At 37.0% G+C, this 23,701-nt stretch overlaps 1 non-coding gene across 1 annotated transcript; it reads left to right on the plus strand.

Moving 5' to 3' along the window:
- The first annotated feature begins 23,319 nt into the window (after window positions 1-23,319).
- Window positions 23,320-23,391, plus strand: trnaq-uug (transfer RNA glutamine (anticodon UUG)). Its single transcript has one exon. It is a non-coding gene; the product is annotated as a tRNA-Gln (tRNA).
- The last annotated feature ends 310 nt before the right edge of the window (window positions 23,392-23,701 follow it).

Genomic DNA, 23,701 nt, shown 5'->3' on the forward strand with positions numbered 1-23,701 from the left:
GGGCATTATACAATATACTGCAAATCCCACATTTCTCATCTGATTCGGACCGTTCCACCATCCACACACTCCACTCACCCTGGACATTCAATCCAACATGTTTCCCAGTTCCCTGGTTACCCGGAATTACCAGGATTTCCCCCCTACTGAAAATGAATGGGCAATATCTCCATATCCCACATTTCTCAACCGATTCGAACCGTTCCACCATCCACACACTCCACTCACTTTGGATAATCAAACTACCATATCCCAGAAATTACCTGAATTTCCAGTTTTCCAAAGCTCTATTTACACCTTTTCCTGGAAAGTTTTCACAGTCCACATTTTTGAACTGTTTTTGACTATTGCACCATTAAAACATTCTTCTTAGCTAGGACAACAAACACTCCTTTTTCCCCATACAAATTCTAATTTTTACCAAAATTCCAGGAATTCTCAAATCAAACTGTTACTACGTCAACATTTTTAACCAATTCCATGAATTTCAACACCAACCCATTCATGTAATTTAGGACAATTGTGCTAGTATCAATATTTTAAAAAATTCCCAAATTTCCAGGAAATTCCCATTAAAATGAAAGGACATATTCCTAGTTCTACAATGCCCTATACTCTAAATTTTGCGCCATTTGTACACCCGATTCCGACCTTTCAACCATCCACACTACCCATCCATCCATTTTCTACCAATTGTCCCTTTTGGGAAAGGGACAATTCGGGTGGAAGGTGGGGTACACCCTGGTCAAGTCGCCACCTCATCGCAGTCCAGCCACACTACTCTTCCGATATCCATCCATCCATTTTCTACCGCTTATTCTCTTTGGGGTTGCGGGGGGCGCTGGAGCCTATCTCAGCTACAATCAGGCGGAAGGCGGGGTACACCCTGGACAAGTCGCCACCTCATCGCAGGGCCAACACAGATAGACAGACAACAATCACACTCACATTCACACACTAGGGACCATTTAGTGTTGCCAATCAACCTATCCCCGGGTGCATGTCTTTGGAGGTGGGAGGAAGCCGGAGTACCCGGAGAGAACCCACGCAGTCACGGGGAGGACATGCAAACTCCACACAGAAAGATCCCGAGGCCGGGATTGAACTCACGACTACTCAGGACCTTCATATTGTGAGGCAGATGCACTAACCCCTCTTCCACCGTGCTGCCCACTCTTCCGATATATCGAATGCAAAACATGTTTTCCCATTCCCCAAATTTCCGGTTTTCCCCGAATTTTCTCCCCATTGACAATCAATGGGCATTATACAATCTACTGCAAATCCCACATTTCTCCCCCAATTCGGACCGTTCCAACATCCACACACTCCACCCTTCCCAGGAATTCCCAAAATTCCCAGTTTTCCAAAGCCCTATTTTCACTTCTTCCTGGGAAGTTTTCACAGTCCACATTTTTCAACCATTTTTAACCATTCCACATTCAAAACATTCCTCTGAGCCAGGCCTGGCCCTAACCAATCTGGCGCCCTAGGCAAGATTTTAGGTGGCGCCCCCCCACATCGGCAGTGAAGTGTATATACTCACAAGAAACCAAATAGCTTTGTCTTTGACCTTTTTTTTTACTTAAAGAAAGCAAATTAACATATTATATGAGAATGTTATGTTATGATTATCTTTAACCGAATCACAGCAGTGCTCAAATTAAAAAACAGCCTTCCCTCTCATGTGATATTGCTTAATTAACATTAATGATGTGCACTTTAACAACTAGGCTTACAACTAAACCTAATATATAAAGGGGTGGAAAAGTGACTATTACCTGCAGGGCAAACATTAGCTAACCAGAAGGCAATAACAAGGTAAACAAAAAACACCTACTTAAAAGATCTAGTGCAAATGTCCCTGAGGAATGTAAGGTGGGAGTACTGTAATTACCTAACGTTACATTATTATTTTCCATAACAATTTAGCCCCCTCCCAATATTAACCCGACGTTAAAACAGAACTAGCTATTTATTGATGAGCCATTGCCGAATCATGTAACATTAGCTTAATGCTAAAAAGCCAGGTTACTATCACATTCTGTAACAGACAAATAATTTCATGTAGGCTAACGTTCCCTACCTGCTACCTCTGTCTTTTTCTAGTTTCTCCTCTTCTTTTCTCTTTTTTCTTCCCTGGGCACCTGACAGTTTTGGCCGTTTTGACATCCTGTGTTGATTTTTTGATGTGGTGACGTCCAAAAAGAGTCATGATACGGGAGGGGAGGGGGCGCACCGTGCGGGGGGATGGGGGAGGGGGGGGGGGCGTAATGTTGTAACAAATAATATTTCTATTAAATAGGCTTTACTTTGCATTTTAATTAACGTGGGATTATTTTTTGTATTTAGAAATAATAGTACAAACTTTTTTTTTTTTTTTTCTCCAACATTTGTGGCACTGGCGTGGCGCCCCCTGATGGACGGCGCCCTTAGCATTTGCCTATACGGCCTATGCCACGGGGCGGCCCTGCTCTGAGCTTGGACAACAAATGCTCCTTTTTTTATAAACGGTTGATTTATATAGGCTAGTAAGGTAAAGTTTTGTACCTGACAAGTTTCGGCTAACCGGCTAGCCGAAACTTGTCAGGTAGAAAACTACACATTAGTAGGCTAAATGAACCTCTTCAACATAACAAATGCTCCTATTTTTTTTGTCCGTACTAATTCCCGTTTTTTTCCAAATTCCAGGAATTCTCAATTCAAACTGTTACTACGTCAACATTTTTCAACCAATTCCATGAATTCCAACACCAACCCACTCATATCATTTTTAGGACAATTGTGCTAGTATCAATATTTTCAACAATTCCCAAATTTCCAGGAAATTCCCATTCAAATGAATGGACATATTCCTAGTTGTACAATGCCCGAAATTTTCTAACTTGTGTGCCATTCTTACACCTGATTCTGAACTTTCAACCATCCGCCCACAATACTCATCCCATATATGGAATGCAAAATATGTTTTCCCTTTTCCCAAATTTCCGGTTTTCTCTGAATTTTCTCCCCATTGACATTCAATGGGCATGTATACAATCTACTGCAAATCCCACATTTCTCACCCGATTTGAACCGTTCCACCACCCACACACTCCACTCACCGTGGACATTCAATCCAGCATGTTTCCCAGTTCCCTTGTTACCCGGAATTACCAGAAATTTCCCCCTATTGAAAATGAATGGGCAATATACCAACCTCTCCATATTCCACATTTCTCACCCGATTCGAACCGTTCCACCATCCACACACTCCGCTCACCCTGGACATTCAATGCAGCATGTTTCCCAGTTACCCAGAATTACCAGGAATTTCCCCCTATTGAAAATGAGTGGGCGATATACAAACCTCTCCATATCCCACAATTTTCACCCGATTCGAAGCGTCCCAACATCCACACACTCCGCTCACCTTGGACTTTCAAGCATCCAAGTTTCACGGGTATCGGCGTCTTGCGCACACAGGGCATCCACACGCAGTTCCCTACTGGAATTGCAGTTTGTAGTTACAAAGTCAGTTTTGCAAAGCATTTCAATCTTCAAATTCTCTCACATAAGTTTGTAACATCTAAATCCAGTGACAACTGTCAGGTTCAACCACCGAACTATCTATTAAACAAGAAAAGAAGCAAGGAATCAAACAGAGACAGGATTCAATTTAGCTCATGAGGAGAGCGCGTGGACCTGCACCCTCGTACAGTGTCACCCCACGCTCTGAGGAAAAAGTTCCACGCCCTCCCACCCCCATTTATTTGGGCATTCCCTTATTACATAGCTGCAGCTGCTTCCAAGGGGAGGGGTCTCATTATGCAGCAGCTGCACTGGGTCATAAACAGTTAGAACAAAAGGTGCTTGGAGCGGTGTCAGGTTTGCCCCCTCTCTGCTCGTAGATTTCGGGTCCTGATTGTCAGAATAATTGAATAGAAGTTATCACGCAACTTTGGGTTGCATTGAGTTCAGCTCGCCCTGCGAGAAGACAAAAGCTGTCTTTCATCTTATCAAGAAAAAGGCTTGTAAAACTCCACTGTGTGCGATAGGATGTGACATGGAGGTGCCGGTTTCTTTGATCTATTGACAGCCACAGCAAGACCTTGTCCTGACCTGAGATCTACAAAGCGGAGAGGAAGCAGGACCTGACACCACTCCAGGCACCTTTTCTTTGAACTGTTTATGACCCACCTCCGCTTAGGAGCAGCTGCGTAATGTAATGTAATGTAATCCATCCATCCATCCATTTTCTACCGCTTATTCCTTTCGGGGTCGCGGGGGGTGCTGGAGCCTATCTCAGCTGTAATCAGAAAATGCCCAAATAAAGGAGGAGCGCGTTGAGACTACCTTCAGAGCGTGGTGGGACACTGTGCGAAGTTGCAGCCCAGACGTTTCTCCTCATGAGCTAAATTGAATCCTGTCTCTGTTTGATTTCTTTGCTTCTTGTCTTGTGTAATAGATGTCTTCGGCGTTTGAACCTGACACTGATAAGGCCCTTCCCGTGGCCGTCCAGATCTGAGAAACCAACACCTCCACGGCGCATTCCATTGCACACAGTGGAAATTTACAAGCTGTCCGCCTTTTGCTTGATAAGATCAAAGACAGCTTTGTGAGCACAAATGGATAGTAACCACAGGCCGCAGGGCAAACCTGAACTGCAAGCAAACAAGTTGTGTGATAACTTATATACAATTATTCTGACAACAACCACAACAGAAAAATGCGCAAACACAGAATCCAGTGGATGTCCACAACGCCATCCCAGCACGTATGAATCAACTCCGCACTTGTGTGTTCTCCCTCCTAACCACATGTAGGAAGTATACCGAGCAGTGGTTGGTACTAAAGTGCGTGGGTGTCAGTCCATTTCGTCCTGTGGCTTGGGTCTAGTCCAAGTCTCCCAGAATCAAGTTGGGGATTTGTTGGGCTGCGTTAACGTTCATGTCGGATTCGTGTTTTGGCTCAGCCCACTTGTGTCCTCAGATGCTCCGACAGCACATTTGGAGACGGGGCTGCCGTTTGGAAACCAGGCGGGTGGGAAGCATAAATCAGAAACACTCGACCTGCTTCAACGGCGGGAATCTGTGTTCGTGGCATTTGTGCCGCGACGCGAATAGCCCGCCCAGTCCAGCTCATGTGGAGGCGCACGCGCTTTTGGTCAGGCCCAGTTGACTTTTGTTCTCCGCACACGACATAAAAATACTTCACATGCTGCATTGGTACGCCGCTGTGGATTCCAACAGATTTACGGCGCTCTGTCTCGCGGTGTGGAATGTGAAATCATACAGAGCTGCAGGTGCAAGGCCCCTAAAGAGCAGCAAGTTGGCACACAACACGCAGAAGCCTCACCTCAACTCCAAAAGTACTGTTTTTTTTGGGGGGGGGGGATTTCAAATCCTCTCACTGCGCCTTATTTAGGTATTCATTCTGGCTGCGCTTACCGACCTCGAAGCAATTTTATTTGGTACATGGTGTCATGATAAGTGTGACCAGTCACACATATCATACCAAAGACTATAAAAAAAATCAATCAATCAATGTTTATTTATATAGCCCTAAATCACAAGTGTCTCAAAGGGCTGCACAAGCCACAATGACATCCTCGGTACAGAGCCCACATAAGGGCAAGGAAAAACTCACCCCAGTGTGACGTCGATGTGAATGACTATGAGAAACCTTGGAGAGGACCGCATATGTGGGTAACCCCCCCACCCCCCTCTCTAGGGGAGACCGAAAGCAATGGATGTCGAGTGAGTCTGACATAATATTGTGAAAGTCCAGTCCATAGTGGATCCAACATATCAGCAAAAGTCCAGCCCATAGTGGATCCAACATAATAGTGAGAGTCCAGTCCATAGTGGGGCCAGCAGTAAACCATCCCGAGCGGAGACGGGTCAGCAGCGCAGAGATGTCCCCAACCGATGCACAGGCTAGCAGTCCACCCCGGGTCCCGACTCTGGACAGCCAGCACTTCATCCATGGCCACCGGACCTGTGTAACTCCCCCTCCACAAGGGAGAGGGGGGCAGAGGAGAAAATAAAAGAAACGGCAGATCAACTGGTCTAAAAAGGGGGTCTATTTAAAGGCTAGAGTATACAAATGAGTTTTAAGATAGGACTTAAATGCTTCTACTGAGGTAGCATCTCTAACTGTTACCGGGAGGGCATTCCATAGTACTGGAGCCCGAATAGAAAACACTCTATAGCCCGCAGACCTTTTTTGGGCTCTGGGAATCACTAATAAGCCGGAGTTCTTTAAACGCAGATTTCTTGCCGGGACATATGGTACAATACAATCGGCAAGATAGGCTGGAGCTAGACCGTGTAGTATTTTATATGTAAGTAGTAAAACCTTAAAGTCACATCTTAAGTGCACAGGAAGCCAGTGCAGGTGAGCCAGTATAGGCGTAATATGATCAAACTTTCTTGTTCTTGTCAAAAGTCTAGCAGCCGCATTTTGTACCAACTGTAATCTTTTAATGATAGACATAGGGAGACCCGAAAATAATACGTTACAGTAATCGAGACGAGACGTAACGAACGCATGAATAATGATCTCAGCGTCGCTAGTGGACAAAATGGACCGAATTTTAGCGATGTTACGGAAATGAAAGAAGGCCGTTTTAATAACACTCTTAATGTGTGACTGAAACGAGAGAGTTGGGTCGAAGATAATACTCAGATTCTTTACTGAGTCGCCTTGTGTAATTGTTTGGTTGTCAAATGTTAAGGTGGTATTATTAAATAAATGTCGGTGTCTAGCAGGACCGATAATCAGCATTTCCGTTTTCTTAGCATTGAGTTGCAAAAAGTTAGCGGACATCCATTGTTTAATTTCATTTAAAAAAATGGGAACCATTACCTCCCTGCTTGGCACTCAGCAACAAAGGTTGGCATTGGGGGTTAAATCACCAAAAATTATTGCCGGGCGTGGGCACCACTGCTGCTCACTGCTGCTCACTGCTCCCCTCACCTCACAGGGGGTGATCAAGGGTGATGGGTCAAATGCAGAGAATAATTTCGCCACACCTAGTGTGTGTGCGTGGCAATCATTGGCACTTTAACTTTAACTTTAACATAGGAGATACGTGTGGACTGCAGGCCAACGCATGTTTAACAAATGACGCGAGCAGGTACCCGTAAGCAAGCAAGACCAAAGCTTTGATGTTTCATTGAGAAAAAAAGAACGTTACAGAGGGCGCTCAAAAACCAGTCAAAATGTTTTAGCACGACTTGGTAACAATGAAGCCGCGCCGCTTGAAGGAACGCGAAGCATTACGGCGACCATAGTCAGACGTACTGTGCTTCAGCCTACGGTATTATTATGGTGTGTGTGTGTAAGGACTGCAACATTTCACCTATTAGCAAACATTATCTGGTGTTTTGTTTCACTATATCATTCAAAACAAACTTTTTGATGGCTGGTCGGAGCATTACGGCTACCATAGTCAGACGTACTGTGCTTCAGCCTACGGTATTATTATGGTGTGTGTGTAAGGACTGCAAAATGTCACCTATTAGCAAACATTATCTGGCGTTTTGTTTCACAATATCATTCAAAACCAACTTTTTGATGGCTGGTCGGAGCATTACGGCTACCATAGTCAGACGTACTGTGCTTCAGCATACGGTATTATTATGGTGTGTGTGTAAGGACTAGAGATGCGCGGTTTGCGGACACAACCGCGGAGTCCGCGGATAATCCGCGGGTAGGGCGGATGCATGACGGAAAAAATAGATTTTAAATAAATTCGGGCGGGTGGCGGTTGAACCAATTCAGAAAAAAAAAAATACATAGTTAAATGTTGTTACCCACATACGAAAAACGAGCAGCACTCTTTGAAACAGGCATTTATTCATCAGGCACTACTGCAGCTGTCCCGCCAAATTTCTTCCCCCTACAAAAGCCTTCCCCCCATTTACTTCCGGGGTTGCGTCCAATAAAGTCACAAAGTTGCCGGGGGTCCTTAACCTGCACGCAACTGTCCTGTTTCGCGCCTGTACAAAATAAAACAATAATCGATTTCTTCAGATTCCAGCAGCTGTCAAAGACGAAGTATCCTTCCAGCGACGGGCAGTCAAAGCCGAAGTGCTATCGATCGCTGTCAATGACGTAAGAGGAAACATGACCATGGAAGTAAATGGGTGGGGGTGTTTGTAGGGGGAAGAAATTTGGCGTGACACAGCATACCACAACACAACACAACAGAAGAAGAAGAAGAAAAAAATAAAAAGATGGCAACGCCGGCTGCAAACGTGGTACGCGACAAACTAAAAAAGGGAATACTAAAGACCAGAGGAAAAAAATAATAATAGTCAACACTTTCTTAATGGAAATGACAATAATATTATAATAATGATAAATAATATTATCACGCATTAATATCTCTTAGCCTCCAATGCGTGGCCAAGAGATATTAATGCGTGGCACGCATTGAATGTCTCTGCTGCATTGGATCAGTCTCCTTTCTTTAACAGGAATGCCTTGCATCGTCTATATTAGATATATAACAACGGGTGGGTGGTGGGTGGCGGGTGGCGGGCGGTTGTGGTTTTGATAAAATGTTAGTTCGGGTGGATGGCGGATGGATGACGACTTTTGTGATGCGGTTGCGGATGAAATAATTGCCTATCCGCGCATCTCTAGTAAGGACTGCAAAATGTCACCTATTAGCATACATTATCTGGCGTTTTGTTTCACAATATCATTCAAAACCAACTTTTTGATGTCTGGTCGGAGCATTACGGCTACCATAGTCAGACGTACTGCGCTTCAGCATACGGTATTATTATGGTGTGTGTATAAGGACCCCAAAATGGCACCTGCTACAAGACTTATTATTATTATATTATCGTAATATAGTATATTTAACAGTAAAATTCTGGTGATTGAGTTAAAATCTAGTCAAATCTAAAGGTTGTTTTTTTTACAGTGTACGTAAAAATATGCAGTGTATAAAATTGTCACCTGCATAACAAATTCATTTATTATTCGCTGTTCCCGTACAAGCGGCCCGCTGCTTGTACTAAAAATACAATTACCAAAAATAGACATAAAAGTGGAAAGAGTGAGCTGAAGTGAAGTGAATTATATTTATATAGCGCTTTTCTCTAGAGACTCGAAGCGCTTTCCATGGTGAAACCTATTATCTACATCTTTAAGCTACATGCTAACAAGAAAAGGTTGAAACTAAGGATGCTAAATGTATTTTTTTCAAGCCAATATCGATACAAATAACTAACAAAAACTAAAAATTAGCGCCGCTAATCGCTACCTGGCGATTGGAGAGCTAACAGCTAACTATGTTAAATGCTCTCCAGAATATATCAGAATTGTTTATTCATATTTTTATTTTAGAATAGCAATGTCAGTGCCGTTTATAAACTACTCGATAGTGCCGTGATTCTCAAACTGTGGTACGTGGGCTCCATCTAGTGCAGGGGTGTCCAAACTTTTTGACTTGAGGGCCGCATCAGGCTAAAAAAATGTGGTTGAGGGCCGGAAGCCGACTGCACGTAAAGTAACTATGTATATATACTGTATATATATACATATATATATATATATATACCAGTGACGTGCAGTCACTAGAGGCAGGTGAGGCGGGCCTCACCTGCCATCATGGAAAGAAAAAAAATGTAAAAAGAAAAAAAATTAATTAAATTGTTATATGTATCCAGTGATTATACTATAACGTTATTTTCCATTTAACTTTACCAGTTTTAGATTATTTTTATTCAAAATCGCTGAATTTTCACATTTGCCGTTCAAATACTGAGAAGAGACTTGCTGTGATCAGCAGATTTGCCGTTCAAATACTGAGAAGAGACTTGCTGTGATCAGCAGCCAGTTGAGGCACGTCACTCAGTTGTGCCTCAACATAGATTGCGGACTTGGCTAACTGCTGGCCTGCTGTGCAGTGAGACCGTATTGCTATATGAACTATATTATACATTTCCATAGTTTAGTTAGCTGAGGTATATAATGTACAGTGTATTTTGTCAACAACTGTATGTGTGTAAAGTATTTCTTGTGCTGAGCAATCATAAAACTGCTGCGAAGACGCACTGTGTGAGGCTCGCAGTAATCCCGCCTCCTGGTGGTAGAGAATGCACCCCGCCGTAGAATGCACCCCCTGACGGGAGTGTTATATCAACTAAAGCCCACACTTAAACTTTCCACGTGCAAGATTGAATCTATTTAAAAAAGTTATTTAATAAGAAGCCAAAAAGTGCAAAAACAATAATGTTCGTGTTGGAGGAGTTGTGAATAACAGGGCCACAACATTAGGTACACCTGCAGACTGCAGCACGGATTTCATATTTCATTCATTCACAACTCCTACAACACGAACATTATTGTTTTTGCACTTTTTGGCTTCTTATTGAGCTGCTGCATTTTTTGGTTGGGTTGTTTATTTCTTTGGAGTAACTTCTACATTTCTAAAAGGGGAGGAATGTAATAGAGTGATCTATGTTTGTCTGTTGCCATCTCCTGGTTAATGTTGGCTATAGCGTATTGGGGTTACTTTTTGGTTGGCCAACGATTTACGTGGTGTTGCGCACCTGATGTCAAGTGTGTTGAGTCTGTTCTGAAGTCTACAGTAAAGAGACGTACTTCATCACCTCGCCTGGTTATTGCCTCCAACCCAATATATTACATAAAGGTAATAATTTTTTTTTAATTTAATGTGCTTTTTCTGTGCTACAGTTTGTATGTGTAAAGTTAAAGTTAAGTTAAAGTACCAATGATTGTCACACACACTAGGTGTGGTGAAATTTGTCCTCTGCATTTGACCCATCCCTTGATCACCCCCTGGTAGGTGAGGGGAGCAGTGAGCAGCAGCGGCGCCGCGCCCGGTAATCATTTTTGGTGATTTAACCCCCAATTCCAACCCCTAAGGCTGAGTGCCAAGCAGGGAAGAATGCTGGTATGAGCTTTTAAACATAACCCGTTAACTGCTGCCAATCAAATGGTGAATAAGATACTCTTTAGGGTTCATATGTTTGTAAATCTGACTGTGATGAAGTCAGTGCCTCACCAGCCATGAACCTCACCGCACGTCACTGATATATACATATATACATATATAAATATATATATGTATATATATATATATATATATATATATATATATATATATATATATATATATATATATATATATATATATATATATATATATATATATATATATATATATTCACACACATACATATGTTCACACACATACATATCTATCTATCTATCTATCTATCTATCTATCTATCTATCTATCTATCTATCTATCTATCTATCTATCTATCTATCTATCTATCTATCTATCTATCTATCTATCTATCTATCTATCTATCTATCTATATAAATGCATATATATATATATATATATATATATATATATATATATATATATATATATATATATATATATATATATATATATATATATATATATATATATATGTATATATACACACACACATACATGCATACATATATATATAAATATATACATGTATAAATATATATGTATATATATATATATGTGTGTGTATACATACATACATACACACACACATTATATTAATTGTAATATAATTGGATATTAAGGGTATGCGAAACTTTGACTTCTACCTTTTTTACTTCTGTGACAACCTCCTTAAAGTTTTGTAATCAATCAGAATTATCGAGCAGCTAAAATGCAGCAAACATGGATATGTATGGAGAGTCTTAACCATTTTCCCATCACGCTTGTAATCAAAAAAAATAATTATGGTGATAGGACGTTTTTTACAATATCCACAAAGTTCAGTGACCATGTCTGTTTACATTTTGTGTTGGTTGGATTTTTTTGCACCATGATTAGGGAAGGTTGTTTGCATTCGGTCATATAAATAGATGCTGCACATTCCGAACATAAAAAGTCTTTCACCAGGAAAAATGTATGTTGTCCACTAGATTGTGTCAAAACAGCAGCATTTAAAGTGTTATACTTTTAAAATGAATACAAGATTCCTAATTAACCTATTTTACTGAATAATAAATGAACACCACACTAGAAATGCAAATGATGCATGTGTTCGGAAATGGATGATGGACTTAAACATTTTAGATGAAAGAGACATATCATGGAATGATATTTGGAAAAATGCCAATAAGCCCTTTAGAAGCATTAATGATAAGCTGACTCAATTTAAGATATTGCATAGATTCTATTTTACATCTTCTCAGCTGTTTAAAATTGGCGTAGTAGATAGCAAGTTATGTATGAAGTGTCGGGCAGCTGAGGGAACTCTTGTTCATTTATTGTGGGAATGTCAGAGAATACAAGAGTTATGGTTGAAAACAACAAAAGAAGCAATAACATTCCTTAATATAAACATCCCAATGACACTGCAAACTTGTATTCTTGGGGATCTACATCAATTTAGTAACGTGTCATCAAAAAGTAAAAATGCTTTTCTTTCAATATGCATAACAACAAAAAGGGTAATATTTAAAAAATGGATAGCTGTTGATAGTCCAACTCATACTGACTGGTACACACAAGCTATGGAGATGATATCAGTAGAACAAACTGCATTTAGTTTAGATAATAATGAGTCATATATTGGAATATGGGATCCATTATTTAAATTTGTTTCAACTAATAAATGAACCAAAATATGACTTATATATATCTTTGTGGAAAATGTTGGACACGGTGTGTTGTCAGGCTTATTTGATGTGATGCAAGTGTAAGCCACTGTGACACTATTGTTAATTTCTAACTTTTTAATTATTTTTTATTAATGTTTTTAATGATAATATCAATGAGGGTTTTTTAATCACTGCTATTTTGAAATTGTTTCTAATATTGATGCTGTTGTCGATAATGTTCATTTTTGTTTCACTACATTTGGATTTGTGTGTCCTCAATTGCTCTCAATTGCTCTGTTTATTGTTGTTCTTAGTGTTGCTGGGACGGGCTTGATTTTGGAATTGGATTGCATTGTTGTGGTGTTCTTGTGTATTGTTTTGTTGATTGATTAATAAATTCACAATTTAAAAAAAAAAAAAAATTGGCCCGTGTTGCGGGCCAATTTGAAGACGCAGGCGGGCCGGATTTCGCCCGTGGGCCGTAATTTGGACACACCTGATCTAGTAGTATGCCAAAGAATCACTTGATTAAAGTACAGTGTTTTATGTTCTTATATATTCAGACACAGTGTTACTGTTTAAACTGTGTGTAATGTTACAGGGGCCAAAAATATTAAATCTACTTGTTAAATAAAATTTCTCCCTTGTTTTTAATGAATACTTAGGTTTACTACACTACTGTATTTTAATGTTGTCATTATGGTGGTACTTAATGAATACTTAGGTCTACTACACTACTGTATTTAATGTTGTCATGATGGTGGTACTTAGTGAATACTTAGGCCTACTACACTGCTGTATTTTATTTTATAAAAAAAATTACAAAAAAAGTCTAATCAACCTGAATTGAAAGACCCCCTGCAGCACCTCTGTGGACCCTTAGGGGTCAAAAGAGTGTTTATTCAAATTGCTACAAAAATCGGTTGACACTTTTTAGGAGATTTTAAACAAAATTGGTTGAAAAACTAAACTGCAGGTGCGAGACGTAACCACTAATTGGCCTGAAGTCTATTTGTTTGAGGGATCTTTTTGCTTGGGACTACAAGTAATTTAAAAAATAAATATTCCTGGTTACATGAAGAAAGTCTATATCTTTGTTTAGGTTCTGTTTTAAATCTGTTCCCAGACTCCCATGACTGTAATGTGATGCAGAGACGCTGACTGGGACTTTTCCATTTGCAGGCCAAGACATCCTACACTTCACACTGGACTTCAAATGTTTACCTCCAGGGGCCCGCTGGGGCACAGCTGCAACACCCACTTTCTAGGACCGCGGGACCAGGACCGTCCATCTGGTCTCTAGGTCCCCCCTCTGGGAGGATGAGGCTGCACTGTATGGAACACTGTGCTGCACAATAAGCAGTACTGCAGTACTGACTAAGACTAGGACTAAGTACTGGCCTTGACCACGCTCACAGGTCATAATTCAGCAAATGCAAAAAGAATTTCACTTTATAGGTTGTCTGTCTTTCTGTGTTGGCCAGGGGTGTCACTAGCTTTTAAGGACAGGGGAGGCTTAGCCCCCAGGAGATGCACAGGATGCGAGCGAACGTAGCGCACCAGCACAAAACTTCACAAACGGCTAACAAAGACTTAGAAATTATTCATTGTTATTTTTTTATTTTTTTTAAATGCACGGGACGAAATGAAATGCTCCCCGGGACGATGGCTTTTAACCATTTTTTTTATTTTTATTTTTATGTATTTATTTATTTTACATTTTATATTAAATGACTTGGTTTTTCCTCCCCCTGAAAATCCTATGAAATGTTTGACAAGCCATCCTATAAAAATACAACAGCTATTAATGTAACAATACAATAAAACAAATATATTTAATTATGTTTTTTTCATTATTTTAACAATAGGCTAATGTATATTACTTTACATAGATTCTACAAGAAACACAAAACTTAAAAACTAAATTATTTAAAGTTGCAGACACAAGGTTTCGTGCAGCTTCACTCATTGTAAAGTCCAAGCAGGAGAAAAATGACTAGAAATAAGGTGTCTGGGTTTTTCTTATATATATATATATATATATATATATATATTAAGTATTTCATACATATATATATATATATATATATATATATATATATATATATATATATATATATATATATATATATATATATATATATATATATATATATGAAAAGCGTAAAGGTATACTAGAGGATGTTGTGGATCATGTTGACTATTGGTCCTTCTAATTGTCAATCATTCTGGTGATGTTACGTAAGGACGTATATATATATATATATATATATATATATATATATATATATATATATATATATATATATATATAACAAATAAAACAAATGGCTTATCGATAAGCCATTTTTTATTTATTTATTTATTACATTGGTTGTAATTCTGTAACACTTTGATATTTGGAATCAAATGTAAAGTAGATTACAAATACAATCTATTATATAAATAAATAATATATGTATAAATATATATATATATATATATATATATATATATATATATATATATATATATATATATATATATATATATATATATATATATATATATATATATATATATATATACGAACCCCGTTTCCATATGAGTTGGGAAATTGTGTTAGATGTAAATATAAACGGAATACAATGATTTGCAAACCATTTTCAACCCATATTCAGTTGAATGCACTACAAAGACAAGATATTTGATGTTCAATCTCATAAACTTTATTTTTGTTTTGCAAATAATAATTAACTTAGAATTTCATGGCTGCAACACGTGCCAAAGTAGTTGGGAAAGGGCATGTTCAGCACTGTGTTACATGGCCTTTCCTTTTAACAACACTCAGTAAACGTTTGGGAACTGAGGAGACACATTTTTTAAGCTTCTCAGGTGGAATTCTTTCCCATTCTTGCTTGATGTACAGCTTAAGTTGTTCAACAGTCCGGGGGTCTCCGTTGTGGTATTTTAGGCTTCATAATGCGGCACACATTTTCAATGGGAGACAGGTCTGGACTACAGGCAGGCCAGTCTAGTACCCGCACTCTTTTACTATGAAGCCACGTTGATGTAACACGTGGCTTGGCATTGTCTTGCTGAAATAAGCAGGGGCGTCCATGGTAACGTTGCTTGGATGGCAACATATGTTGCTCCAAAACCTGTATGTACCTTTCAGCATTAATTGCGCCTTCACAGATGTGTAAGTTACCCATGTCATGGGCACTAATACACCCCCATACCATCACAGATGCTGGCTTTTCAACTTTGCGCCTATAACAATCAGGATGGTTCTTTTCCTCTTTGGTCCGGAGGACACGACGTCCATAGTTTCCAAAAACAATTTGAAATGTGGACTCGTCAGACCACAGAACACTTTTCCACTTTGTATCAGTCCATCTTAGATGAGCTCAGGCCCAGCGAAGCTGACAGCGTTTCTGGGTGTTGTTGATAAACGGTTTTCGCCTTGCATAGGAGAGTTTTAACTTGCACTTACAGATGTAGCGACCAACTGTAGTTACAAACAGTGGGTTTCTGAAGTGTTCCTGAGCCCATGTGGTGATATCCTTTACACACTGATTTTGCTTGTTGATGCAGTACAGCCTGAGGGATCGAAGGTCACGGGCTTAGCTGCTTACGTGCAGTGATTTCTTCAGATTCTCTGAACCCTTTGATGATATTACGGACTGTAGATAATAATAATGATAAATGGGTTGTACTTGTATAGCGCTTTTCTACCTTCAAGGTACTCAAAGCGCTTTGACAGTATTTCCACATTTACCCATTCACACACACGGTGAAATCCTTAAATTCCTTGCAATAGCTGGTTGAGAAAGTTTTTTCTTAAACTGTTCAACAATTTGCTCACGCATTTGTTGACAAAGTGGGGACCCTCGCCCCATCCTTGTTTGTGAATGACTGAGCATTTCATGGAATCTACTTTTATACCCAATCATGGCACCCACCTGTTCCCAATTTGCCTGTTCACCTGTGGGATGTTCCAAATAAGTGTTTGATGAGAATTCCTCAACTTTATCAGTATTTATTGCCACCTTTCCCAACTTCTTTGTCACGTGTTGCTGGCATCAAATTCTAAAGTTAATAATTATTTGCAAAAAAAAAAAAAGTTTATCAGTTTGAACATCAAATATGTTGTCTTTGTAGCATATTCAACTGAATATGGGTTGAAAATGATTTGCAAATCATTGTATTCCATTTATATTTACATCTAACACAATTTCCCAACTCATATGGAAACGGGGTTTGTATATATATATATATATATATATATATATATATATATATATATATATATATATATATATATATATATATATATATATATATATATATATATATATATATATATATATATATATATATATATATATATATATATATATGTCCTTACGTAACATCACCAGAATGATTGACAATTAGGAGGACCAATAGTCAACATGATCCACCCAGAAATAAATAAAACAAATGGCTTGTAGATAAGCCATTTAAAAAAAATAAAAAAATATATTTATTTATATGTATCATTATACTCTTACTCACCTTTCCAGTAGAGGCCTCTCCCCTCTCACTTTCTGTGCTCCTCTGCCCAGACTCCTACAGGTCAATAGGGGTTGTGGAGTGGGGACGGCGTGGCGAAGTTGGTAGAGTGGCTGTGCCAGCAATCGGAAGGTTGCTGGTTACTGGGGTTCAATCCCCACCTTCTACCATCCTAGTCATGTCCGTTGTGTCCTTGGGCAAGACACTTCACGCTTGCTCCTGATGGCTGCTGGTTAGCGCCTTGCATGGCAGCTCCCGCCATCAGTGTGTGAATGTGTGTGTGAATGGGTGAATGTGGAAATACTGTCAAAGCGCTTTGAGTACCTTGAAAAAACATTTCAAAAATGAATAAAACAAAACACGTCCTGGGCCAAAAATCACTTCATATTCTCTACTGCTCACTAGTGTTACCATATCTGAGTTATTGTGCAGAAATATGGGGAAATAATTACAAATGTGCGCTACATTCGTTAACCATGTTACAAAAAAGATCAGTTAGAATAATACATAATGTTGGATATAGAAAACATACAAACCCTTTATTTATTAAGTCAAAAATATTAAAGTTTGGTGATTTGGTAAAATTGCAAACAGCTAAAATGATGTACAAAGCAATCTATAACCTGCTACCAAAGAATGTACAACAATTCTTCTCAACTAAAGAGGAGAAATATAACCTTAAATTTTAAAACATTTATATGCACGTACAACACTTAAAACTTTTAGCATAACAGTATGTGGAATTAAATTATGGAATGGATTAAGTAAAGAAGTTAAAAATTGTACTGACATGATCCCGTTTAAGAGGTTGTTTAAATTAATAGTGCTTACAAAGTACAAAGAAGAAGAATTATGAGAAAAACTTCCAACCTTATTGAAAATATTCTTCATCTCAGTATGTTAATAATGACTGAATTAATTAATTACATATTACAAACTGTTGTATATACTAATTCATAGATGTTATTTTATTATATAAAAAGGTCAGTAAATGATTTTATATAATTGTAAACGCTTTGAAGTGGGAAAGGGGTAGGATTAAATACGCTTTGCTTCTTCCTACTCCTTTTCGGGCATGATGTAAATGAAATGATATGAAATTGTATGATGTATTATGATGTAAATGTGTTCATGTTCGAAATAAACTAAAAGAAAGAAAGAAAGAAAGAAAGAAAGAAAGGTAGAAAAGTGCTATACAAGTATAACCCATTTATCATTTATTATCTACTGATGATAGTCATACATGAATGAGCTCAGCTCCTGTTCTCCTCCATGTGTAAAGTGAGAATCACAGCTGATGCTCCAGAAGGAAGTAACCCCAAAGATAGCAATTGGTAAAAAAGAGTGCACATTTAACTTTATAAATAACCAGGACCTTCATGATGCATTTCAGGCTAACTAGCTAACTAAGTAGCAGCATTGTTTCAGAGCAGGAATGTAACTTTTGCCTGCAAAACAACAAATGTACGACGTGCATGGAGGTTGTCTATAGTAGACAGGTTTTTAATTTGTCAAACACAGACCTGGTGTAAAGTGGAGCTAATACATTTTACTACAAGCAGTGATGACTTTCTTGAAAAAGTTTCTTATGTCCATTTTGCATCTGTTCACATTTTTGTTCTGCAGCGCTGTGTGCTTCAAAGCTGCACGCCTGCAGGACCGCAAGCAAGGTCGCAGAGAAAATGTGGACTGGATTTTGAGTGATGTGGGCATTTTCTATATGAGCAAGTGGAATGGATTGGATACCGACGCACTAAAGGGGCTCTCTACCTTACTCTATGAAGTGAGGAGAAACTAAGTGAATAATGACAGGTTATATGGTTATTTATTTAAACTCACATTCAGGACACTTTATAATTAATATGTCGGCATGTATTTGTAAAAAAAAGAAAAGAGAAAAAAATTAAATAAAAAATAACACCAAATTATTTAGGAGGGCTTAAGAATATTTTAGGGGGGCTAGAGCCCCCCTAAAATAGGCCTAACAACGCCAATGGTGTTGGCCCTGCGATGAGGTGGCCACTTTTCCAGGGTGTACCCCGCCTTCCGCCCGAATGCAGCCGAGATAGGCTCCAGCACCCCCGGCCCCCGCCATCCCGAAAGGGACAAGCGGTAGAAAATGGATGGATGGATGGATTTCTAAAGCTGGCCTTGCAGTAGAATTATGAAAGCAGCTGCAGTGAAGGCAAACAAAACACTAACATCTGTATTTGTTTAGCTATTACGGGGGTGTCCGAAGCCTGGAACTAACTGGCTGCAGCACATTAAAAAAATACTGTAAAAAAAAAACCAACAACATCAAAAAGTGAAAAAAAAAGAGCATACAAGAAAAAAGTTGCAATGTTGACTCCAATAACACAAAGCTGCCATGCAGGCTGTTTTTTTTTTAAAGCTGTCATTGCTCAAACCCCCCACCCCCCGAAAGAATCAAAGTCAACGTTGTTATGAATTATTGACACATATAAGGCTTTAATTACGTCACTTAAAATATTTCACTTTGAAATATTTTTTAAAGGGAAAATATTGCATATTTGATGTGTTTGCCATCCAAAAAGAAAAGGTTGATGTGACAAAAAGGGAATAAAACAAACAAAAATAATAACATAACGTATGACTTATTTTTAAAAAAATGTATGAGTGGGGATCTTTTGGATCCCCATGAATTTTAGTGGGATTTTTTTTAACTGTCATTACTAAAAACAACAACAACAAAAATTAAAATCAATGTTATGAATTATTGACACATATAAGGCTCCAATTACGTCACATCAAATATTCCACTTTGAAATATATTTTAGGGAAATTATTGAATGTGTTTGCTTTATAAAAAACAAAGTTTTCTTTGACAAAAGGGAATAAAACAAGCAAACAAAGAAAAAATATGAATATAATGCAAAGTTGTAATCTGGGGATAAATGTGTGACTTATTTTTAAAATGTTTATGAGTGGGGGCCTTTTGGATCCCCAATAATTTTAGTGGGATTTTCTTTTAAACGGTAATTGTTAAAAAAAAAAAATAATAATAATAATAATTAAAAAAAAAAAAAAAAAAATATATATATATATATATATATATATATATATATATATATATATATATATATATATATATATATATATATATATATATATATATATATATATATATATATAATTAAAATCAATCAATCCGTTTTTGTGAATCATCAACATATTCAAGTCTCCAATTACTTCACATCAAATATTACACTTTGAAATATTTTTTAAAGGGAAAATATTGCATATTTCATGTGTTTGCCATCCAAAAAGAAAAGGTTGGTGTGACAAAAAGGGCATAGAACAAACAAACAAATTATAAAACCTTCTAATCGAGGAAAAAATGTGACTTATTTGTTTTATTTTTATGAGTGGGGGTCTTTTGGATTCCCAAGAATATTAGTGGGATTTTATTTTAAACTGTCATTGCTAAATATATATATATATATATATATATATATATATATATATATATATATATATATATATATATATATATATATATATATATATATATGTATATATATATATATATATATATATATATATATATATATATATATATATATATATATATATATATATATATATATATATATATATATATTTAAATCAATGTTGTTATGAATTATTGACACATATAGGGCTCCAATTACGTCACTTCAAATATTCCACTTTGAAATATATTTTAGGGTAAATATTTAATGTGTTTGATTTATAGAAAACAAAGTTTTCTTTGACAAAAAGGAATAAAACAAGCAAACAAACAAAAAATATGAATATAATGCAAAGTTATAAACGAGGGATAAATGTGTGACTTATTTTTAACATTTTTATGAGTGGGAGCCTTTTGGATCCCCAATAATTTTAGTGGGATTTTCTTTTAAACGGTCATTGCTAAAAAAAACAACAACAAAATAATTAAAATCAATCAATCCGTTTTTATGAATCATCAACATATTCAAGCCTCCAATTACGTCACATCAAATTTTACTCTTTGAAATATTTTTAAAGGGAAAATATTGCATATTTGATGTGTTTGCCATCCAAAAAGAAAAGGTTGCTGTGACAAAAAGGGCAAAAAACAAACAAAAAAAATTATAAAACGTTATAATCGAAGGATAAATGTGTGACATTTTTTATGAGTGGGGGTCTTTTAGATCCCCAAGAATTTTAGTGGGATTTATTTTTTTCAGACATTGCTCAAAAAAATTATGATAAATTAAAAATCAATGTTGTTATGAATTATTGACCTATTTAAAGCTTCAATTACTTCACATCAAATATTCCACTTTGAAATATATTTTAGGGAAGATATTGCATATTACATGTGTTTGCTTTATAAAAAACAAAGTTTTATTTGACAAAAGGGCATAAAACAAGCAAACAAAGAACAAATATTAATATAATGCAAAGTTATAACCGAGGAATAAATGTGTAACTTATTTTTAACATTTTAATTTTAGTGGGATTTTTTTTAAACTGTCATTGCTAAAAACAACAACAAATTAATTAAAATCAATGTTGTCATGAATTGTTTTTTAATTATTAATATTATTTTTTTTTTTTTATAAACTTTTATTTATAATGTTCAACATTTACAAACAAGCATATGGACACTAATAAACAAGACAAGTAGAAAAACAGTACAACACAGCGCCAGGGGATTGTAAACTCAATAAAGCAACTACAGCAGAATGCAAAATATATATTTGTTGTTATGAATTATTGACACATATAAGGCTCCAATTACGTCACATCAAATATAAATATATATATATATATATATATATATATATATATATATATATATATATATATATATATATATATATATATATATATATATATATATATATATATATATATAGATGTATACATATATGTTTACATATATATATATATACATATATATATATATATATATATATATATATATATATATATATATATATATATATATATATATATATATATATATATATATATATATATATATATATATATATATATATATATATATATATAAGCTGCCAAAGATTATGGTATTGTTGTGTATTGTTTTCATTAAAAAATTAAAAATAAAAATAAAAATAAAAATAAAAATAAAAAATCGTGTTTGAATCGAGAATCGTGTTGAATTGAAAAAAAAAATCGATTTTGAATCGAATCGTGACCCCAAGAATCGATTTTGAATCGAATCGTGGGATACCCAAAGATTCACAGCCATATTTATATATATATATATATATATATATATATATATATATATATATATATATATATATATATATATATATATATATATATATATATATATATATATATATATATATATATATATAGAAAATATGACTTATGACTTATGCTGCTGAGATAGGCTCCAGCACCCCCCGCGACCCCAAAAGGGACAAGCGGTAGGAAATGGATGGATGGATGACTGAAACCCTTCATCCCTGCAAGGTTAAAACTATATATGTTGTATTAGATTTGAAAATACAAACTATTAAAATTTTTTTTGCATGCTTTGATTGTGTGTGGCGGCTGGCCCCCAGTGGAAAAAAGTTTGGACACCCCTGAGCTCTAATGTGCCTGGCAGCGCCTTCTCGCATTAACAATATCTCTTCTCATTTATTCTGGCGGCTTGTTTGTTGTTTGTCTTTATGACATCGTGTGGATTATCCACCGAACTACGCTTTTATTTTGAAGGGGAACGCTTTCATTTTGCGCAGCTGCAACGGCGCAGCGTGTCCAGCTTGGGAAGTGGCGCTAAACACGGACAGTAAGAGACTTGGCACGCTGCACTTCCACCAAGTTCTTGGCAACGAATGACTTGTCGTGTTTTGTTGGCAACGTATCGTGGTTTTATTACGCGGGGCTGCCGTATCGGAATCTACGCCGCCATTTTCCGTAGCACTAACATGCTAGCGTTAGCGTAAATGGTGACTTGGGGTTAGCGTAAAAATGCTCGGACATTGTATCCCATCCATTTTTCTACCGCTTGTCCCTTCGCTTTCTAGAAACAACCTTTGTTCCCACGTTGTCGTCGGTAATGTAAGTCCAGGAAATGAAAATGTGAAATATGCGTCTATGAGTATTGAACACCTTTAATAGCTCAAATATCCCAGCAGCAGCAACAGCGGTCCCGTGGTGTAATGGTTAGCACTCTGGACTTTGAATCCAGCGATCCGAGTTCAAATCTCGGCGGGACCTCGTCTTTTCTTTACTCCTCAAACTTCTTTAATAACACATTAAATACTACGTTTTTATACACTCTACATAACGTTTTCAAAGTGTGAGGTTGCAGTCACATGTTTTAAGTTTGCCAATTTAAGGTGTTTATTTCTTGATCGGCACTTTATTATCATCACGGTTATGTAAAAACTGGCTTTAGTGTTCCAGATTACAATTTGTGACAGGTTTGTGACTTGGTTGTTCCTTAACATCCTAGTATAATTTTCCTGTAATTCAAAATTGACCATTTGGTATGTGAAATTGTTTGAGCTGAAGATGGTTGCAGTTG

Source organism: Entelurus aequoreus, linkage group LG01 (genome assembly GCF_033978785.1).
Source record: "Entelurus aequoreus isolate RoL-2023_Sb linkage group LG01, RoL_Eaeq_v1.1, whole genome shotgun sequence".
NCBI classification, from domain to species: domain Eukaryota; kingdom Metazoa; phylum Chordata; class Actinopteri; order Syngnathiformes; family Syngnathidae; genus Entelurus; species Entelurus aequoreus.